The following is a 9,730-nucleotide window of genomic DNA, read 5'->3' on the forward strand; positions in this document are numbered from 1 at the left end:
AGTATGACCGTTCCTTTTTCAGTTTAAATTTTAGTCTGTTTTTGAGTTTTGATTGAACCTGGAATTTTGCATAACATTCATTGCATTCTGCATACTGAATTAAAAAAAAGAAGAAATCGCACGCGACGCGCCAGCGTCGCTCACGCGTCCGCGTCATAGGTGCGTTGAGAAGAAAACAAAATTGAACAGAGAGTCACGCGAGAGCATGGCTGGAGGCGTGCCTTTGGCACAAATTGATCCACACGACCACGTCGCTGACGCGTCCGCGTCATGTGGGAAAAATGCCTCCCACGCGTCAGCGTCACCCAAGCGAACGCGTGCCCTGAAATCGACGTAAAAAGGGTGTATGGCCGAAAGTTGAGCTAGAATTGGGCTGGACTCATGCTAGAAGCACAAGCCCTGCCACGCGTACGCGTGCCCCACGTGTCCGCACCGTTGTCAAATTTAGGCCATCCATGCGATCGCTTCAACCACGCGACCGCGTCACCCCAGATTTTTGGCAAAAATGCATTTAAACAGAGAGTTGTGCGTACACGAGGCTACTCTCGAACCACTAGAACAAATCGAGTCACGCGTCCGCGTGCCCCACGCGTCCACGTCACTTGTATTTATCACACCCCACGCGATCGCGTGCACCACGTGTCCGCGTCATATGCGACGCACAGCTTATCCAGACCAGTGCCAATTATCTTATCTTTTCTTTGCTAATCCTAATTTCTTCTATCTTTTCTTCTTTCTTCCTCCTTTCTTACTTTCTTTTTCTTTTCCATTGGTGTTAAATTTTCTTATTCAACTGTTGTATCTTTTCTGGTATTATCTTGGTGCTTAGTGACTTGTTTTATTCTTGTTAGGTAATATTAATTAAATCAATGCCTATCTTTTATACATGTATTACTTTTGCATTGACATGAATTTATATTATCTCTCTTTACCCACTCTCTTCCCCATTGTTGTAATTTTTTCACTCTTGATATGCCATTTGCTTCCACTATTTTCTCCCTTGCATGTTGTAGCTACCATGTAATTGAGACCTTTATTATTTGGCATTAACACCCATATTTCATTTATGTTCTTATCTTTACTTCTGGGTTACTTTCCTTCTTTTTCTCTTCTTTCAGGATGGCCACCAAGGAAGAGAAAGGGAAAGCTTCTAAATGGGAAGACAAACAAGTCAATCGCATACCCCACGCGTCTGTGTCACTTGAATTTATCACACTCCACGCGATCGTGTGACCCACGCGTCTGCGTCATCTGTGACGCACAGCTTATCCAGACCAGTGCCAATTATCTTATCTTTTCTTTTCTAATCCTAATTTCTTTTATCTTTTCTTCTTTCTTCCTCCTTTCTTACTTTCTTTTTTCTTTTTCCATTGGTGTTAAAATTCTCCTCTTGAACTATTGCATCTTTTCTTGAATTATTCTGGTGCTTCATGACTTGTTTTATTTTGATTGGGTATTATTATTCATAAATCAATGCTAATTTTTATAATACTGATATTCCTTTTGCATTGATATGCACTCACTCTATCTTGCATTACCCACACTCTCTTTCCCATTGTTGCAACTTTTTGCACTATTGATATGTCATGTGCTTTTATTATTTTCTCCCTTGCATGTTGTAGCTACCATGTAATTAAGACCTTTATTATTTGGCATTAACACCCATATTTCATTTATGTTCTTATCTTTACTTTTGGGTTACTTTCCTTTTTTTTCTCTCCTTTCAGGATGGCCACCGAGGAAGGGAAAGGGAAAGCTTTTAAATGGGGAGACAAACAAGTCAATCTGCACAATCTATAGCAAAAGGCATCAGTTGGAGCAGCCATCCACTTATACATCTTAGCATGCACCGAGGACGGTGCAATCTTTAAGTATGGGGAGGTCGATACCGATCTCCATGGGTTAGTTATTTTCTGACTCAACACCAATGTTTAAACTTCTCTGTAGTTAGTTCTTGCATTTGCATGTTTGATTGCATTATAGTTAGATTTTGTGCATATTTTACCACCACTTGGTTGAAGTAATAAATTCCTTTTCAAGACTTTATTCTTGTTTTATAACCACATTACTAGCCTTAAGCAGAAAAACAAAATAAAAATTTCCAAGTTGAATTATTGGTTAGCTTAAGATAGATATTGTGTATAATTTGAGTGTGGAGAATTTTATGGGAACATGGAATGATAGAAAAAAGTAGAGAATTGAATTGAATAAGTTATTTGAAAATTTGGAAAGCATGCTCATGTGAAATCAAAATAATTAAATTACCATGTGCATTGATAAGAAAATAAAAATAAATAAATAAAAATAAAAAATAAATAAAAAAATTTTATTAAGTAATTAAATAAGGGGATACAAAAAAATATATATATTACCCCAATTGCAAAATAAAAAGAATCAATGCACATGGGACAAAACTCAAAAACAAGTTTGATACATGAGCGTGTAATACAAAAGTGGGAAAAATTTGGGTAACTAGGTAAAGCATTTTAAATTATATAAAGTGTGTATGTTAGGTGAGATCTTAGACTAATCAAGGATTCACTTTGTTAGCTCACTTAGTCTTATATATACATCCTTACCTTTACCCCAGCCCCATTACAACCTTGAAAAGACCTCATGATGTTTGCATTGGTATGCTAAATATTTGTTGATTGGTTAGATGAAGAACAACGTTTAGAAAGCATGATTAGAGAAGAATAGAGTGATTACCCTATACACTAGAGAGATTAGAGTGAGACATACACTACCAGTGAGGGTTCAATGCTTGATTCTATGTTCCCTGCTTTCATGAGCTATCTTCTTACAAGTTTACTTGTTTTCACTGTATGATTTAAATTAGTGGAATTTGAATTATTTTTGTCTTGGAGAACTTATTTACTTTTAACCAAGTAGGTAGAAGCATCTTTGCATGTAGTTGCATTCATATAAATAGGTTGCATTTCATACATTCTATCATTCCTCTTCACTCCTTTATAGCTTCTCTTGAGCTTAGCATGAGGACATGCTAATGTTTAAGTGTGGGGAGATTGATAAACCACTATTTTATGGTTTGTCTTGTGCTTAATTAAGTGGATTTTTATCAATCTTTCATACACTTATTCATACTAAATGCATGGGTTTACATTCTCCTTCCTGATTTTGTGCTATGATTGAAAACATGCTTCTTTGGCCTTATATTTGCTAATATTAATCCTCTCTTATTACCATTAGATGCCGTGATATGTGTGTTAAGTGATTTCAGGGATTACAGAGCATGAATGGCTCAGAGGATGGAAAGGAAGCATGCAAAAGTGGAAGGAATACAAGAAGTTGAAGAAATTGCAAAGCTGTCAGCCTGACTCTCTCGTACTAAAACGACCATAACTTGAGCTACAAGAGTCCAAATGATGCGGTTCTAGTTGCGTTGGAAAGCTAACATCCAGGGCTTTGCAACGACATATAATTTGCTATAGCTTCCCCGAAGTTAGGCGACGCGAACGCATGGATGACGCACCCGCGTCGCATCTGCGAACTTCAATCCACGCAAATGCGTGGACAACGCCTCCGCGTCACTTTGCCGCGACCTGTACGGACCAGAAAGCGCTGGGAGTGACTTCTGGGCTGTTTTTGACCAAGTTCTCGGCCCAGAAAATATGGATTAGAGGCTGGGTGTGGAGCAGAATCAGATCATTCAATCGTTACTCACAATTTTAGGTTTTAGATGTAATTTTTAGAGAGAGAGGCTCTCACCTCTCTCTTAGAATTTAGGATTAGGATTTCTATTAGGATTAGAATTTATCTCATCTTCATATCAGGTTCAATATTCCTTTTACTTTGTATTTCTCTTTTACTTTCAGATACTTTGATGCTTGTATTACTTATGTTGCCTATTTGGCTTATGCACCATTCATGTTAGGATTTTCTTAAATAATATAATTTGAGGTATTTTCAGATCTATGATTTTTATCTAGCTTTTTATATTATTGGCTTTAATTGATTAATTGGTAACTCTTGAGTTGTCAAACTCATTGTCGACTGAAAATTAGAATTCTTCAAGAATTAACTCGAGTTCCAATAACTCTAGCCTTTTCCAAGGAAAGACTAGGACCTGAGGAACCAAACTTATTCCATCCACTTGACTTACCTTCACAGTTAGAGGTTAACTTAGTGGGAGAAAAATCCAATTCTCATCACAATTGATAAGGATAACTAGGATAGGACTTCCAGTTTTCATACCTTGCCAAGAGTTTTATTAGTTATTAATTTATTAATTCTTGCAATCTATTTCTCTTGCTTAAAACTTTTTTCAAACCCAAACACTGTTTTTCCATAACCAATAATAAATCATACTTTCCTACAATTCCTTGAGAAGACGACCCGAGATTTGAATACTTTGGTTTATAAATTTATTGGGTTTTGTTAATTGTGACAACTAAAACGTTTGTACGAAGGGATTTTCTATTGGTTTAGAATCTATACTGACAACGCGACTATATTTTTACAAAATTCTTTACTAGCAAAAATCCTAACGTCACCCTTCACCAAGGAAATCATGAAAGCTAAAGTTCCAAAGGATTTTAAAGCTCCTGACATGACCCCATACGATGGTATCTCCGATCCAAGCCATCATCTCAGTAATTTCAGAAGCAAAATGTATCTCACTGACGCCTCGGACGCCATTTGATGCAAAGCCTTCCCGACTACTCTAACGAAGACAGTAATAAAGTGGTTCGACAGTTTGCCTCCAAGATCCATCACAAGTTTTGACAACCTCACTAAAAAGTTTGTCGCCAGGTTTTCCATCCAGAAGGATAAAGCCAAGCACGCTCCAAGCTTGCTAGGAATTAAACAAGGAGATCGGGAAAGCCTGCGTAGCTACATGGAAAGATTCAACAAAGCATGCCTTGACATACAAAGCCTGCCAACAGAAGCAGCCATCATGGGTCTCATCAATGGCCTGCGAGAAGGACCCTTCATTCACTCCATATCAAAGAAACACCCAACATCTTTAAATGAAGTGCAAGAACGGCAGAGAAGTATATCAACATGGAAGAAAATTCTCAGCTTGGAGAGACCTCGAAATCCGGATTCTCTTACTCCTCCTGGGATAAGGATAAAGAGTTTAAGAAAAAAGAAGACCAACATGGAGAGAAGCCTAAGAAATACCACAATTACACCGCTCTCCGGATATCTCTTGTGGATGTTTACTGAGAAGTATGCCACACCGAGAAGATTCCCCCACCTCGTCCAATCAAAAGCAAAAAAGAAGGGAAAATCGGAATATTGTGAATACCACCGAACCTATGGACATCCTACCAACGAGTGCTTCGACTTAAAAAATGTCATAGAAAAACTGGTAAGAGAGGGATGACTAGATTGATATTTAGCCAACAAATCAGATGAGCCTAGAAAAAGAAGAAGGGACGAGGAGGTCGGACGAGCTGAACGACCACCTCATACCCTAGAGAGGCACATTCATATGATAAACGGAGGATTCGCAGGAGGGGGGGATCTCAAAGTCATCTTGCAAAAGGCACCTTAAAGAAGTATACCATGTCGAAGGAGGAGAAGGATCACCCGACCTCCCTACTATTACTTTCACCCAAGAGGACACGGCAGGCATCATCCCGGGACATGACGATCCCATGGTCATTACCGTCATATTGGCCAACGCTAATCTCCACCGAACACTGTTTGGACTAGGAGACACTCCAATCCAACCGCTTGGATATATCTTGCTACATACAACCTTTGGAAAGGGAACCCGATCAAGGACACTCAACATAGACTACATCGTAGTCGACGTAAGCTCAGCCTACAATGCCCTGATAGGTCGGACATCACTGAATCAGCTCACTGCAGTAGTTTTGACTCCACATCTATGCATGAAGTTCCCAACTCCAGAGGGGATCGCTACGATAAAAGGTGACTAGAAAATAGCACGATGCTGTTACAACGAAAGTCTGAACCTCAGAGGCAAAGGAGAAGAAATCCACACCATCGAGCTCGGTGGAGTTCAAGGTCGGGAAGAACTTCGTCCGCAACCTGAGGGCGAGATTGAAGAAGTTCAGATCGGAGACACCCTGGACAAAAAAACAAATATTGGGGCAACCTTAAATGGAGATATAAAGGAGCCTCTGATTCAGTTCTTAAGGAACAATGTCGACCTCTTTGCATGGAAGGCCGCAGACATGCCGGGCATAGACCCCAAACTAATGTGCCACAAGCTGCCAGTATACCCAGGATCTCAGCCAGTACAACAGAAACATAGAAAACTCAGACCCGAAAGATCCCAAGCTGTGGAAGAACAGGTACAAGCTCTACTGGAAGCAGGATTCATAAGAGAAGTCAAATACCCACTATGGCTAGCTAATATTGTCTTGGTGAAAAAATCAAATGGGAAGTCGCGGATGTGCCTCGACTACACCGATCTCATCAAAGCCTGCCCAAAAGATCCCTATCCACTCCCAAATATCGACACTCTAGTGGATGCCTCCTCCGGACACAAGTACCTCTCGTTCATGGACATCTATTCGGGATACAATTAAATCCCAATGTATCCACCTGATCAGGAAAAGACCTCATTCCTAACTCCAAAAGTAAATTACTGTTATGTCATCATGCCATTTGGACTTAAAAATGCAGGAGCTACCTACCAAAGATTAATGAACAATGTCTTCGCAGATCTTATCGGGAAACTCATGGAGGTATATGTGGACGACATGTTGGTAAAAATACAAAGTGAGGGGTCATTACTGTCCGACCTCGCCCAAGTGTTCGATACCATAAGAAAGCATAGCATGCGACTTAACTCTGCAAAGTGCACCTTTGTAGTAGAAACTGGCAATTTCCTGGGTTTCATGTTAACACGACAAGGAATTGAGGCGAATCCGGATAAATGCCGGGCTATACTCGACATGAAAAGTCTAACTTGCGTCAAAAAAGTACAACAGCTCAACGGAAGACTAGCAGTCTTGTCCAGGTTTCTAGCCGGATCGGCCATAAGATCTCTCCTCTTTTATGCCACACTAAGGAAAGGGAAGAGGTTTGAATGGACATTAGAGTGCGAGCAAGCCTTCCAGGATTTCAAAGGGTTCCTGGGACAACCACCCATTCTTACCAGGCCACGGGACAAAGAAGCACTCATATTATACCTTGCAGTAGGAAGTCGGGCAATAGCCTCAGCATTAGTCAGAGAAGATGAGAGTGGGCAACAACCCATCTACTTCATCAACAAAGCCCTGTAAGTGGTCGAACTAAACTATCAAAAGATAGAAAAGTTCGCCTACGCTCTCATACTAACTTCTCGACGACTTCGCCCGTATTTTCAAGCTCACACCATCAAGGTCCGGGCCAACTAGCCCATAAAAAGTATTCTATAGAAGACAGACTTAGCTGGAAGAATTCTATAGTAGGCAGTTGAGCTATCTGAATTTGATCTTTAATATGAAGCTTGGATGGCCATCAAGTCTCAGTATTTAGTCGATTTCATTGCTGAGTACACTGACACCCCGAGAACTCCTATAAAATGGAATCTCTACGTAGACAACTCTTCAAACAAAATTGGGAGTGGCGCAGGTGTGATAATAAAAAGAGATCAGGGAACTCAGATCAAACTTTCCTTAAAATTTGAATTCCCTGCATCGAATAATCAGGCTGAATACGAGGCATTACTAGCCGGTTTGAGGCTGGCTAAGTAGGTTGGAGTTCAAAAGCTTATCATTTTCAGCGATTCACAAGTAGTCACTTCACAAATAGCAGGGAGCTATCAAGCTAAGTATCCTTCCATGAAAAAGTACCTGGACAAAACCAAGGAACAACTTGGACAACTCGGGGAATAAGAGGTCCGCCATATACCTCAGGAACAGAATGCCCAAGCTGACGCACTCTCAAAATTAGCCAGCACCAAACCAGGGGGCAGTAATAGAAGCCTCGTTCAGGAAATATTGCAGAGCCCATCAATTTTGGAGGAAGAAAAGGTCCTAGCCATATCAGGTCAGGATCAAGGATGGATGATCTCTATAATTAACTACCTCAAAGCAGAGATACTCGCTACAGACAAGAAGAAGGCGAGGAGGCTAAAACGGGAGGCACAATACTACACCATCATAAACAACATCCTGTACAGGAGAGGGATTTTAACACCCCTGTTAAAATGTGTGACGACCTCCAACACAAAGGAGGTTTTGGAAGAAGTACATAGCAGCATGTGTGGCAATCACCTCGGAGCACGAGCTCTCTCCAAAAAAATACTCCGAGCCGGGTTCTTTTGGCTAACCTTGTACAAAGAAGCCACAGAGTTCGTAAAGACATGCCCACTATGCCAAAAACATGCTAACTTCCATATTGCCCCACCAGAGGAACTCATCAACATAACTTCACCTTGGCCATTCGCAAGATGGGGACTCGACCTCCTAGGACCCTTCCCCCAAGGATCAGGACAAGTCAAGTTCCTTATTGTAGGGGTAGATTACTTTACAAAATAGATTGAGGCAGAACCTCTAGCTAATGCCACTGCTCAAAGAAGTCAGAAATTCTCTTACAGAAACATTATTACAAGGTTTGGGATTCCCCATTCCATCACCACAGACAATGGCACGTAATTCACAAATGAGGGTTTCAGGAAGTTAGTAGCTGATTTGAAAATAAAGCACTAATTTACATCCGTAAAACACCCCCAGGCTAATGGACAAGCAGAAGCTGCCAACAAAGTCATACTAGCCAGGTTAAAACGGAGACTACATGACGTAAAGGGAGGTTAGGCTGAAGAGCTCCCATAAGTCCTATAGAATTATTGGACAACTCCACACTCCACAACGAGGGAATCACCCTTTCGATTGGCTTATGGAATGGAGGCAATGATCCCAGTAGAGATCAAAGAGGGATCCCCCAGAATGATCCACTACAACGAAGAGGTCAACTCCCAAAATCAAAGGAAAGAGCTCGACCTACTTCCAGAAATCTGAGAGAGAGCTCAGATCAGGGAGGAAGCATTAAAACGTCGAATGGCCTCAAGATACAATCAGAAAGTAGTTCGGCGAAGTTTCACCAACAACGATCTCATCCTAATCCGAAATGACATCGAAACAAGTCGACCAGGAGAAGGAAAGCTAGCAGCTAACTGGAAAGGACCCTACCGAGTTATAGAGATACTAGGAAAAGGCTACTACAGGGTGTCCGACCTCGAGGGGCAAGAGCTACCAAGGTCATGGCACGCCTGCAACCTAAGAAGGTATTATAGTTAGGAGGTAATAAAAGATCTTAGGACAAGGTGCACTCTTTTTTCTGAAAAGGTTTTTTAACGAGGCACCAAGCCAAGATATGCAAAATTACCTGACTTAGAAGGGTAAGCACCCACATGTATATATTTTGCCTACATGTCTATTTTTCTATTTGAATAAAACTTTCCAAATTCTCTACAAAGCCTCTCTATCAAGACGCATTAATCTGAACACAAAAATTCATCGCCTGATTACAAAGCTACAGGTCAGCAAGGTGAAAATAAATTCACCGCCCGACCACGATGAAAATTGAATTCATCGTCCAAATTTTGACAAAGATCGGCAAGGTGAAAACCAAATTCACCGTCCAACTTCGATAAGGGCGGCTAAGTGAGAACCAAACTCACCGCCCGATTTCTACAAAATCGGCAAGATGAAAAAGCGAAAAAAACATATTAATGCAAAAAGTTATAAAAAGTAATCCATAGAAAGAGGCCTGACGAGGTCTAAGAAAAAATGGATTGCTAAAA

This window comes from Arachis duranensis, chromosome 7 (assembly GCF_000817695.3).
Source record: "Arachis duranensis cultivar V14167 chromosome 7, aradu.V14167.gnm2.J7QH, whole genome shotgun sequence".
Lineage (NCBI taxonomy): Eukaryota > Viridiplantae > Streptophyta > Magnoliopsida > Fabales > Fabaceae > Arachis > Arachis duranensis.